Genomic DNA, 14824 nt, shown 5'->3' with positions numbered 1-14824 from the left:
TAGTATTAAGTTATGTAGTTTATAAATATATATATCGTTATATATTATATATATATATATAGATATATATATATATATATATATATATATTATATATATATATATTTCATTTTGCTTTCGAGACTTAAAGAAAATGATGCAGTTTTAAATGAATAATATGCATGGGATCTCTTCCTGTTGGGGTGACGGTTTCATTACGTGCATTGAAAATGGGAAAACAATTGTGGAACAAATATATGAAAATACTTTCTTTCTTAATGCCTGCTTGTATATTTCCTCTTGTTTTTCTCTTTCACTGAATTCTGAACCAGCAGATTGGATGCCTTAACAATGCAAATCATACTCATTGGATCACCTGTAGATTGTAATCTGCACCAAAACTGTCCGTTATCACAGCATATTGTAAAAAAAAACCTAACAATTGCAAGGAGTTTAAAAAGCACAAAATGAACTGTTCTGTTACCTTGAAAAAACCTGTTTTTTTGTTTTGTTTTTTCGAATGATGATTTGAGCTGATGCACAACAATGCTGCAACTGTGCATGCTCCCAGTTTTGGTTCTAGTTCTGTGATTCTCCACTTGGGGTATCAAGGCAAGAGGAGTATGAGGGGGAGGGGGTAGGGGTGGGGGTTAATTGTCAGGATGCATCCAATAGGTCATGGAGTGCAAAATCAATTTACAATATATATATATATATATATATATATATATATATATATATATAAAAGATAGAAAAAGCTATATTCTTCTCTCTTGGTCAGTGTTTTTTGAATATACATAATAAGTTGACAGACAAGCCTAAAACAAAGCACAGTGCAGTGACTCATTAATTACGTAGGTAGTTAGACCTTTTTAGAATGCTTTTACTTTTGTAATCACACATGTGATTATTGCGTAGTTACTAAACTAGTGATTACTACATTTAATGTTTATAATTGTACCACCAAACACTTTTAGTTAGTGGGTTTTTTTTTTTGTTGTTGTTTTTTTTTCTGATACTGGTGCTTTTGTTAGAACACTCGTGGTGACCCATTTTCTGTTTCCCAAGTGAAAGTGCTGAGGATGTTTGCAATCGCAGTTAATTGGTTTTCACCACTTTCGGTTTAGTGAAGGACAACTGAGTAAACCACAAAAGCCTCCTCCTTAGGAATCATCCGAATTGGAGCATTGCCCAGGGCAGCTCAATAACCCCCTTCCACTCAATTAGGTTCATCTGGGTATTGATTCAACCAATACTACGTATGTGTGCCCGAAAGCAGAATATGGCTTTTTCTTATTTTAAATATAAATGATCATTTCTAAGCCTACATTTTTTTTTTTTGGGGGGGAGGGGGCAATGCAGTCCTTTGTAAATGGGCTCTTGCATATAGTATACATAGACTTTTTTAAACAAAACTAGAAAGAAAAAAATCAGGTTACCTTGTAATTGCTTTATTGTATGTGAAGTCTCACCTTTACCATTGTAATTGGCCGCAGATCAAATGTTATGTTTTAAAAAAGGAACAAAAAAATTAAACAGAAAAAAGCTGGTTATCCTTATATCTTCTTTCTGAATCTTTCTTAGACACACACTGAACAGTTCTATTGTTAGAAAAATACAAACTACTGTATAGATTGTTATCATTTTTGAAGAACTTTGAGCTGTAAAATAACTTTTCAACTTTCACAATATTTAATTAAAGTAACTTCCTGTCTGTGATCCTGATGTCATGTTAGTATTATTTTTATGTATTTATTTTTGTATGTAAGTATCTGCTTATTTTGTTTGCATGTGTGTGTGTGTGTGTGTGTGTGTGTGTCTGTTTTTACCTGCATGTGTGTGTGTGTATGTGTGTGTGTGGTGTTAGGATTTAGAACAAACACTTTTTTGGTTTCCTAATGGAATTACCTAGATGGATCATATATATATATATATATATATATATATATATATATATATATATATATATATATATATATATATATATATATATTCAAGGAGTTGACTGTTGTCTCCAAAAGGATGGAAAAAGAAAATTGGTTATCTTTAGAAATTTAAAGTACACTAAAAGAGATCTTTTTCTTGAACCACTTAACAAATCTGACCAATAAAGACCAGTGCTGGTGATTGCTGGCACTGTAATGAATTTCCAAGAGGGAATACAATTGAACACAGTTGGAGAGTCAGCACTGACTGGCGAGGGTGGATTGGCTGAGCTTTACAGAGGTGCAAACACATGTCCTCCCCTTGCCTGATTGTATCCAGCAACAAGGTCCCTCCTTTGTCACAGGCAGTGGGAAATAGCAATAACACAATAAAATCAAGAGTTAGGTCAAAGAAAACATTGTATTGCAACATTTGTAATTAAACCTCACACTTTATAATAAACAAAGAAGATCCCTTAAAAACTTTTTTTTTTTTTTTTTTTTTTTTTTTTTTTTTTTTAATAAGGGTAATTTATGAATGTATTATACTTAATGGCATAATGAATATGAGTACTGAGTTTCATAAAGATATTAATGATGGTTTACAAGTTAGTAATTGAAATGCATTTTGCATGTAATTGACTCGTCATTTACATATATGGTCATCAGCAAAAAATAATCTTTTTATAATAGACACTATGGTCTGATTATCTTGTAAAACATTCCAGTCTTTATTCTCCAGATATAGTAGTAAGGCTGGCAGAGTTATGTTGTTGCTTTGAAAGTACAGTTTAATATGTTATCGAAATTTAATTTGAATACTCATTTATACTGTGGTGTGCATGGGGGAAGGCAGCAGCAGGGCTGGTAGATAACGTAATCACACACAAAGATATAAGCCCGATACACACCTTACAAGGGAGCCGACTGTTTCGTACAGCGGTATCGGCACTATGCTTCAGTGAGAGAGGTCCCGGGTTCACGTCCTCCTCCGCCTGTGTATGGATTGCCTCACCCTGTGTGATGCGCCAGTCTGCGTTAACAGAGATCACTACAATATTGTTTGCAACAGAATATTTACCTTCCCTAGTAATTTCAGGCCAGTATTAAATTAAGCAATTATTGTAATATGTTGATGCAAATGTATGCATGGGAAATTTTATATATCATGTAAATAGTGATTGTTTGCAAAATGTATCTATGCAAATTAATTAGTTACTCAGCCAAATTACAATTCTGTCAGATAACTTGGTCAAACTGTGCTGAAGTGATTAATACAACCAAAATTAACTGTAAATAAATAACAAAACACACTTTTAGCACATTTTATTGAAAAATTGCAAAGAAAATGTAGCCACCCTATTTCCTAAAGCTCCTTTAGACAGAATTTAACCTATAATAGCTTGTACTTTCCTAAATGTGCATTTAAATACATTTTGTAAGTTAATATGCCCCATTACACTCTGTAATCAAACAACAAAGCAAGATACAAAAGATGTCACCAAACATAATCACATTCCAAAAAAGAAAACCAAGCTTTAATACGATCTGTTCCAGCGTTAATGAAAATGGAAATTTTCATTCTGATGTTTAATAGAAGATTTAAAAAAAAAAAAGCATCAAGCCTTTAAAAATTGAGCTTTGATACAAAAATAACTGTTGATCATCATGACCACACAGGTGATCTGGACCTTATTAATACAGTGTTATTAATCCAATGACAAGAAATGATTGAAACCTCCTCCTGTTTATTTGTGCTCATCTTCTCCCCTTGTTTGTCAGATGTACCACATTGGCACAGCAGGTGTATCTAGCAGCATCTGCAGTCACACAGTCGAAAGTGACAGGATTTTATACATCCATTAGCTAATGGATTGCTAAGCAAGATAGGACCCCCACAGCACCCCAGCACACTTAACCCTACCAAGCTGGTTTGAAAGTTAAACATTTCAAGTTGATGCACCAGCCCTCCCTCCCTCTGCAGGAGCCCAGGGGAGGATGGTTCACTCACTCATGCAGTGAGGTGATTGATAGATGACTAAGTGAAGATATCATTTAATAATCATGGATCTCAGATTATTTATCCTCCCTGCCACAGGGATCGTGATGCACAGAGTGTGCCTGACCTTCTCTTTCAGCCTCCTTATTAGGCTATCACGTAGAGTTGAAAAGGGTGTGCAGAGGGTTAATCAGAGAGAAAATGCATGCATATGATATACTTATTCAGCCTGGGAGCTTCTTACAGTATACTGAAAACAATATACTGTACAGCAAGGCTGGCAATGATTGTCTTCCAGCCTCCCTCCCTCTATGGCTCTCCGGACAAATGAACCCCCACTAGATTTATGAGGCAGCTACTGTGCATCTGGTGCAAAGGAATCAGATTGTAGTCTGGTCGTTGTAAAATCTCACATGTACATTGGGAACACCTAGAAAAGAAAAAAAAAAACATTATTCTGGTTATACTGTGTTCATAGTGTGCTTTTTTATTTATTAATTTTTGGGGGGTTTTAAATATTCATATTATAGGAAACGTTTTGTATTCTTTTTTCTTCTCGTCCCTTAGGGAATCAATTATATATCAAGTCTGAAGTTCGGATTATGAAGGTGTGTGGTTTTTTTTTTTATTATTATTAACTTCTTGAAATCAGTTTAAGTGCCCTGTGAGCGCAGATTATTTGGAAGAATCGCTTTTGATTTCTATGTTTTAAAAATGCATTTATAAAGTTAAAATTTAGTACTTTTTTGGTAATGGAATACTCAAGAGACAAGAGCTAGGAGATTAACACATTAAAAGCAGCTTAAAAGCAATGTATTTTATAATTATGATGTAATAATAGGTATAATTTATAAAATAACAGTACAACCAATTATTTATTTACTGAAATATATATTTGCACAAATGATTGTTGCATTGGCAAAAAAAAAAAGGGTAATACTTTACATTAAGAGGCTGAAGTAAGGATAGGTGCAGTGCAAGCAATTGCGGCTGCAAATCCAAATTGCCAAGCGGCCAGTCAATTATTTTGTTCTGTGGTCCATGTAAGCTTAACTCAACAAATTACTCATGATAATGAGGGTCGCAATGAGAGCCGCCTATGCGTCGGGCTGTTTAGCAGCCTCACCTACAGCCCAGAGGTGAGGTGAGTTGGGAGTACAGAGAGCAGCAGGTGCTGTATGAGATTTGTGGAGCACGGAAACCAAACCAATCATAAATATATATATATATATATATATATATATATATATATATATATATATATATATATATATATGTGTGAAACGAGATAAGGCACTGTTAACAAACTTGGAGTTTGCCACTGATGAAGGCTGACTTAATAAATGATGGGTTGGTGTATATATCAAGTGACTTATTTCAGCAGTGTTTATTTTCATATGTGTGGGGTCCTGCAGGAGCTGTGCTCTAGATTAGATCTCTCAGATATTCCATCTACTTGACAGGACACAGAAATACAGCCCTGGCTATGCTCTAAGATTCCATCAGCGGGCCTTCTTTGTTTCTTCACATTCTCAGGCCTTTGCATCACCTAGGCAGGCAGCACTGACTTCATACCAGGGTTCTCCATACAAGAGACACCGCTCCTATGTGGAAAACATACAGCTGGACCTGTCATAACTAACTGGGACCATGAGATTTCTTCAGACGTAATACAATTATCACTGCAGCACTGTCAATTAAGAAACCTCTAAAAATAATTACAATTCAACTAATTTACCTTAAAATAATGTATATACAGTATATATAACATACTGTAGTGTACTATGTTGTGAAAGAGGGCTGGTTAGCATATTTTCTTTGACAACCAGATAGATTTCCTGGGGATTGCATATGGTACAGAAATATATCTAAGACAGCCTTGAAACTAAAACTAGGGTCCCTTTGGGGCTCTGCATTGAAGGGAAATAGCACTGCAAGTAAAGACTGGAGCAGGAGAGAGTCCTTGCAGCTGGCAAAAAAACAAAACAAAACAAGAGATAGATGCTTAAGATCAGAGAGAGCTGGCAGAGCCACTGGGGACGAAGCCATGGTAGAGAAGAAAGTGCCGTCTGAGATGAAGACCAGAGGAGCACAGGTGGAAGCCGCCTTGGGGAAATCTGCCTGTCAACAGACAACACAAAAACAAGGGCCTAGAAAGAGCATAGGCAGCGTTTGAACCCCACAGCCTCACAACTCTTCAAATAAAAGAATAACTGCTTTTGGTCGTTGTTTGCAAATGGTTATTGACATCATCAAAGGTGTCCAGAGGGTACTATATCTGTCAAGGATGGAGGGGTGGGGGTGAGGGCTGACTGAAATACTGTACAAATGTATAAAACATGCCTGCTCAGTGTAAAGAAAAGGATTCTGGCTTCGCACACAGTATGTTTAATCATCACTGTGTTCAGAAGCAATCGTATTATATATGTATTATTAGCTTCTTTTTACACACTGTATGTAAACACCTAGGGCTAGACGTCATCAACACTTCAGTTTGAGAAATAGAAAATATATACTTCATTTTAACAGAAAAAATCCTATTTTAGTTTTTAGTTTTCACCTGGAGAATCCCAGCTCTGACTATGAACCCAGCCAGCCAGACAGAAAATCCCTCAAATCTACCAGCTCCATGGGTTGGCCTCATGTTCAATCAGTACAGCCCCCCAAGCACACCTTACAGAAGTGGGCTTAATTAGAGTCCATTTGTCAAGCTTTATTCCAATGAAATTCACTCACCTCCTCAATTAGCACCCCACAACCTTTCCTCCGACAGTGCTCGGCTACATTCCTTTGTGGGAAATCTGGATTTAACAAAATACCTTTTTTTTTTTTTTTTGTGCAAGGTTTATACAGTGATAATTTGTAATAATGTTTAGGTGTGTTCTATCTTCCCATTGAGGTAACCAGGTTGGGATCAGTGTGTGCCCTTGCGAATGCTTTCTAGGCTAATAGTTTCAGACTGGCAGGGGTCACACTCTTTTGGGGGAGATTGATTGTTCTTAGGCCACCAGCCCCAAGACTAGCCCATGCCCTTAGTACACAGGGAGCTTCAACTATCGTGCTACATTTAATAATACAGCAGCACTGTGTGCGTTTGTGATTCCTCTCATTGTCTTACGGCCTCCATTCCGTACCACTGGCTCCTATTGTGCTCTAAGAATTACGAGTCCTTGCATAAAGAGGTGTAATAAAGCAGATCCATTGCAATCATCATTATTTATAGATTCCTGTCTGATTTCTACTTGGTGCGCAGTTTACAAGCAGCAAGGACAAGAATATCAATAGGGCAGATGGTGCAGTAGGGTTTTCATTGTAACTACTGAGACTGTGTGCACTGTGCAGCACCACTATTTAAGAATACCCAATGCAGTAGCATCTTCAAATTAATTGATTGTGGTGATAGTTATGTATCCTGAGTTGGAAGTAGCAGATTTCCACCCAGTGGAGCCTAACAAATATATTTGTGTTCAAATGGAATATCTATTTTAGTTTTATTGCCACTAGTAACTTTAAAGTACTGCTTTCAAATTACATCATTCAATTGGAATGAGTGCTTAAATACAGTACTGTGCTGTTCTGAGAAGCTTCAAAGCATCAAAAACTGTGCTGAAAGCCTTCAGATTCATCACAGTGTTTAATCTTTGACATCTCAACAACTCCAGCAGTCAAAAGGGTCAGAGTTGCTGCCAAGTCTCGTGCAGAAATGCCAAAACCTTTTAAATCTTGTTCCAAGATCACTTAGATTAACACTCTAAGCAAATGAGAACAATCACGCTTCGACCTGCCTACTGAATAAATAAAACGCTTCAAAATACGAAAAGCCACAGAGAGATTATTGGCTTTTGATCCACTGCAAAATCTGTATCCTAAACTAGCAAGAAAGAGCTGTAAACTAAAACCCTGTGTTATGTATTTATAATGATAAGCTTTGCACTGGAAAAAACGTTTAGTAAATCTGCCCTTGATTTAAGTGCCCCACAGTACAACTGTTCATTCAACAGAAGTCTGTGTAGCCTTAAACCAAGATGGCTTTCAGATTTTCTTTTAGAGGAAATGCCAACCTGTTGATTAATTGGGCTTTCACCTAGGAATCTTACTACAGTATATTTTGCTTGTGTTCCTACTAAAAGATCCCTTACAGAAGTTTAGCATACTTGCACAGCAATGTCCTAGTTCCTGTTCCTTTCCTCATTCTTATACTATGCATATAATGTTCTTCATCAAAGTTAACAATGGCTTTTCACAATACTTTACAATGCCTGTCTGTGATTTACTGTTTTCACAATATTACACTGTGCTTTTAGCATTCTGTACTTCAGTGCAGTACAACTTTAATCCCATACATTTGATTTATACTCTATGAGGAAGTATGTGGTTTACGCATTTTGGTCTGTTTTTTTGCCCCATATTCCAATACCATGTGTCAACTAAGTTCTGATTATATCAGCCTCAACATCAAATGTGATATCATTTTGTAGTTTGAACATACTGTAATGTGTTATTTATGTGTGTCTGATGGAGATCCACGTTGGATAGTTCAACTTTCACCTGAAGTACACTTCAATTAAGAAAAACAAATAGGTCTGAAACATTACAATTGCTGGTGTGTGTTTGTTGTATAGTATATGATACGTGCATATATATATATATATATATATATATATATATATATATATATATATATATATATATATATATATATAGCCTCAAGCTTGAGCCACCTAAATAAACCCTAATCATCTGTAATTTTCAGAAGATCTGAGGAAATGTGTTATTGAATATTTTAAAGCACTGCATGATACCATAAAACTGAAAAAAACACCTTCTCTGACTGTGTAGCTGTCTGGGTAACAATGACTCAGCCCTTTCCCAATACGCCCATGTATTAAATTGATCATTAACACCTTTTTTTCAGAATAAAGCCTTGCTGTTAGAACACAGACCTGGAGATGATGTCATGGAAATGAGAGTGTGTGTTAAATAATTGATATCATTAAAATCACATAATGTCACTGAAAGACTCTTAAATATTTGATTAAGCACTTTACACAAGTAGTACTGACTACGAAAGCACTTAAAAAAAAAAAAAAAAATTGTGAAACTTGCATTAGAGGCACTGAGTCAAACAATAAATTAAATCGCTTTTCAATGCCTCTCTTTTCTTTCAATTAGTAGCCTCTGTATACATACATATACTGTCCTCTCTGGCATTGGCACTGTTTTGTGCCAAGGTGCTGTTAGCTCCATAGGGTCCAATGGATGACTTGCTTGATTTCATTTGCAGTCAGAACATGGTTGCTCATCCATAGCTGATGTCACAGTTCTTTTTTGATCCCTGAGGCACTTCCAAAAAAAAAACAAAAAAAAAACAGCGAGAATGATGTCATAGCCCAATTATTCCAAAGATATACTGTACAGTTTTGGGGCATTTTTTGTACACCTGTAATATTCAGCTTAAAGGACTTCATTGTGACAGGCTATTAGACAAATAAACAAAGACCATAGGTTTCTGCTGAAATTGATTGCAGCTACAGTACAGATGATAGGTAAGCTGAAAAGATGACACTGTGTAGAAGTAACTACTAGAACATAAAGTACGCTAGCATGTGTGCAGAATTAAAAACATGTTGGATGGAAGACCTTGAAATGCTCTCAAATTAGTCTTAAACTTTTTGACCAGTGTGTTTTGTTCTGGACTGTACAACTGCTATTGTTGTGTCTGCCCTTGTGCTAGCATTGCCCCTTCACATAGAACCATTTGATAAGTGAAATGTTTATTTGCCCAAAACAGTCTAAACTGTAAAAAGTGTCCATATGCAAAGATTTATTACCAAACCTAATGCCTTTCCATCATTAAAAAAATGATATCATGTTGTGTTAATGTTTGTTCTAATTGCGTAGCATAATTTGCTTTGAGTACAGCTAATGAGGCCTGCTGAGATTTCTAATGGACACTGCAAAGTGCATTTTGTTGCTAAATTTCAGAGGTTCTGTGATGATGTGAAAGGTTACTGAACTCTTTATGACAAATATATTCACATACATTACACTTCTAATTTAATTCTTTATAAAAACTAAAAACACAGCCCCCGCCTCAATGTTAATTTTACTAAAATGGTTAGAAAGTGTTAGTAAATTGAATTGAAGGATTTATCCACTGATAAATGTGGATCATTAATGCAGTAGTCATTTAGGAACTTTTTTTTTTTAATAGTTCGACTTAACCATTTACACTGTGCTTCCACATTATAATGAGGTAGTCTGGAGCCTGATAGAGCATTCTTTGGGGCTGATGTAAGGATACGTGCAAAGTGATTTGCGCCTGCAAAATAACCATATTGTGGCCAAAATCATCGTTTTGCATGCAAAAACTGTGTTCTGAGGCCGTAAAGTGGCATTCTGCACCTGCTGTTAAATTACAACTATGCCATCATTAATCCATTTAAATGATATTGAAACATATTCAAATTAAGAAAAGAGCATGGAATTGGGTGGGGATGTGGGTGCAAACATTATAATGAGATGCAATTGCTGACCCTCCAAAAACTTCTTCACCTCCTCTTACAAGGTGAAAACCATTGTAGAAGCAAGAAATTACTAGCTGTATAAAACCACACACCATCATAGACCTGTTACTGGACTCAGGGTGGCTGCTGTGGTATACGTCCTGAAGCAGCGACACTTGGCTCTTGTTTAGGAAGAGAAGGGCAAGACGGAGACCCTGCGTATTCAAACCCAGGGTCACTTTGTTTGGGATGCCTAAGGATGCGATAGTAAGGCGTTATCATCTCACTCAGCAGGTCATCCTAGACCTAATAGCTGAATTTCACCTTTTTATCACCTGGATGGCTGTCCTCCTGATAACACTGACAGCATTGACTTTCTCCACAATAGAGGACCATATGGCCTCTTTGGTAGCATAACTGATGTTGGCTGAAGCTTTTCCAAATAACTCAATTTCATGCTGACCCCAGCCATAAGGACTCTCAGCTCCTCCTCAGAAAACGTTTATTTTGCATGTGCCTCTGACATATTTTGTTTTGTTTGGTTTCATTTTCATGCTCCACAAATCTCATACAGCACCTGCTGCTCTCTGTACTCTTAACTCACCTCACCTCTGGGCTGTAAGAGCGGCCACTAAATAACCCGATGCACAGGCGGCGCTCATTGCAACCCTTATTGTCATGATTGCAGCTCATTATTTGTGCGTGTTGAGTAATTTGCATCACTCTTAAGCTTACATAGGCCACAGTGCAAAATAATTTCCTGGGCTCTATGCCTATCTTCACACCAGCGCCTGTATTTTCGATAATAATAATGCCAAATAACATCTCTGGCCTTTTTAAAAGTTGGCTCGCTGGACACTGATTTGTTACAAAATAAATAAACAGGGATTCATGGAGTTTCCCCCACTAAAACAAACAAATAATACATTTTAAATGACACTGTTACACCAGTGGAGGACATGCAAGACAATACAACAAAGAAAGCAACTGTTCATCTGGGAGACACAAGTTGTGAGAGCTTTGGTATTGGATGCATTTTTTTTTTCTTGTTTGGAGTGGATCTCTCTATGTGATCAGTCATACTTCATGTAAATGCTCAATCATGAAAATTAAAGAAACTTCATCTGGTAGACAAACGTTTTAGTGTCAGAAAATGTGCTTCAGTACAGGTTCAAAAAACTAATCTCATTTACTGTACTTTGCTTCATACATCAAAAGTGGCATTGACTAAAACTATTTAATTAACTTTATACCGGGTATAAAGACCCAATAAAAACATTAGAAGCTGTGCATTTCAATAAAAACACTCAAATGTATTTTTAATTAATTTTGGGCTCATGCTCTGTTTACTTTACTTACCAATGTGTTATCAGCACGTCTATATACAGTACAGTTGTTTCATTATTGCTGAGTCCACTCTTAAACACAGTTCCACAGCATGGTTGATGTATTTTGATTATAAGGCAATTCAATAAACATGCCATGCTCTTACCAATGTGTTACTAAATCATGTGTTATGTTATTTAGCCACCCCTATTGAGAAACTGAACATAAGAACAAATAATATTAATCACAAAAAATGCTGTGGCATTTGCTTGTGAATTACAGTGTTGCATAATCAGACTTATCCTTGATAATTTCTGTTGTATTCATCATGTACTTATTCTGACATCAGAAAATATTATCAGTGATAAAGCTTTGACTCATTGACAAGCAGTGTTTATAATCTTAGCAATCTGGTATTGAGATACAACATGTTACAGAGAGTAAGCACTGAATATTTTTTGCTGTGAAAAAAAATACAAATCCCACAATCTAGAAAAAAACATGTTCATTGAGTAAAATGAGCACATTGATTGATGCTTGTGGTGCTAAAACAAATTATATATGTATTTCTATAGATTATATTTCTTAAGCATCATTGGGAACCATTAAAACATAATGAAATAAATGTGAACACAGAAGACATGCTATTTGGTAAGTAATTTTGTGTATCTGCAAGTACAAATGGAAGATTTACAAGTTAATGAGACAATTCTGTATTTAAAATGCTGAATATGTAAAACAAATTAAGGGAAATAACTTATGAAGAAATGCAAATTGATTCACTTGCGATTTTAAATGTCACCGTGTTTCAATGAAAAAAGCAGGTCCCATGAGCACAATTTCCAGTTTTAAAACTCAATGAACATAACATCACTAGATTTAGAATTGAGTTGTCTTCATTTGCAAAATGTATTCAATTGGTAATGTAGTTTCAATATCCCGGATTATCATTTCATCATTGTCTGAACAGTAGTGGCTCACATGGCTCATCAAGTCATGTTTCAATGGGGCAGAAAATAAATTCATCCCAAAACATGTAACAGGTCATTTCCTTATGCTGGTTCCGCGTTGTGGAATTTCATTATTATGGATCTTATATTAATTTTAAATTGTAGGCTGCAAAAAAAAAAAAAAAAATGTTGTTCTTCCCTGCTGTTTTCCATAACCATTGACAATACTATACACAAGCTGCCTAAACACATGGTTACAATTCAAGCTTTGGTATTGGACCACCCTTCACCTGGAATGAATGGTAGACAGTTTTAATGTTCTTGCAAAATATTCAAACAAATTCACGTCTTCAATTACATGTTTCATGTGCCAGACCTTCTCTCCCGAGACAGGAAAAGAGACTATTTTAAGTCTGCAACTCCTCAGCTATTGTGATGCCGGCCACAATCACCAGAACTCAAGGTCATGGATGTGGAGAGAAGCTCTGGAAGGTTTGGCTTCATTAAACATTTCTCTATATCAGCCTCCTGTGCACTGCTATCCCTTTGACATAGTTGGATGTCCAGAACATGGCACATAACTATCTTCAGTACTGTAGTTTTACACATATACATGCTGCTCTGTATTAGTTACAGTCGTTTTAAAGAGCCTAATTTGCAGTCCCTTCTTTATTGGAGACCTGAGGTAGATTCGTTTTCTACACTAGATACATTGATGAAGGATCCTGGCCTCTTGTAATTTTTTTATTTTTTTATTTTTGTATTCTTAGCAGATACCCTTATCCAGGGCGACTTACAATTGTTACAAGGTATCACAATACAAAGTATCACATTGCAAAATATCACATTGCACAATTATAACCTTACAGATAAGAGCAGTTATAAAGTACAATAAAATCAGTAGAAAATAAGATCAAATTCAAGTAAGAGCAAAATAAAGAATACAGTAAATAATGACCTTTAAGAGTGAATTTGACTGAGAACAGTTAAACTTATAGCAATGATATTTGCTTACAGGAGTAAATCCCATTGAGAGCAAGTAGTAATATTAAAGCAAGTAGTAATAGTACAATAAATGGATAAGAATGATTTCAAGCAAGAGCAATTACAAAAAACGTGGATATGGATACCTTTAAGAGTAAAAGTTTTAAAGATATATCAATCCCCAAGACTGGCATGAAAGAGAAAAAGTAAAACTGGGAATTTGATGGGATGCTGTTCAAGGCAGTAGGAAAGGTCTAACAACTGTGTTATTTACAAGCACAGATGCACTACAGTTTTTCGATGTCAGCTATTACATTGGTCTCATCCAAAGTTTTGTCATACTCAGTGATTGCCGGACTAAACTTGACTCTATTTTTAATAAATGTAGTGTGGCAAAAAAAGTCTCAATAATCTCAGAATGGAAGGAGGTTCAAAGTGAACTTGGATCTCACTGCACTAGAGAGATAGTGTGATGGGCTGGCAACTAGACAAAATGTACCCATTGTCGTGTAATATGTAGTTCCCGCTGAAAATTCCCATTTCTGAAAGAATACTGTTTGTTACACCACATTGAGGAAGTTTGCTTCCAGTAAATGGTTGAAGACACTGCATAGAGCTGCACTATTTCTTTAAAATGTTTCCGTAATAAAGATACCAACTGCACCAGAAATATTTCTGCTATTTTTTTTATTTGTATTTTTTGCATTTATTTATGTTTTTATTTTGTTTGATAATTCACTGATGGTGAAAAAAAAAAAAATGAAATATTTGACAATTTAGCATTTGCTGTTTTTCAAGTAAGCATTTAAACATGTGTTGTATTATAACTCTAGAGGAAAGGATACATTTTGAATGTGTCAGCACAATTAAATATTTCAAGCTTTAAAGTACTAAAAAGGTCTTACGTTTTTTTTCAATGCAGTAGTCCTAATTATCAGCTGATATTATATTATAATTTAACTGACCTGGTGCTGACCTGACCTGAGTCTTTTTTTTTATAGTCAGGCTGTATATAAACTAAAGTCAAACATAACAGGAAAACAATAAATAAGGAGAACTAGAATAGAACTGCATCTGTTTGAGGAGTATATAATATAATGCACAGTGTATATGTTCAGAAGAAATGCAGGGACACAACTATCTTTTACATTCTCC

This window comes from Polyodon spathula, chromosome 12 (assembly GCF_017654505.1).
Source record: "Polyodon spathula isolate WHYD16114869_AA chromosome 12, ASM1765450v1, whole genome shotgun sequence".
NCBI lineage: Eukaryota > Metazoa > Chordata > Actinopteri > Acipenseriformes > Polyodontidae > Polyodon > Polyodon spathula.
Note: the sequence above shows the minus strand (reverse complement) of the source record.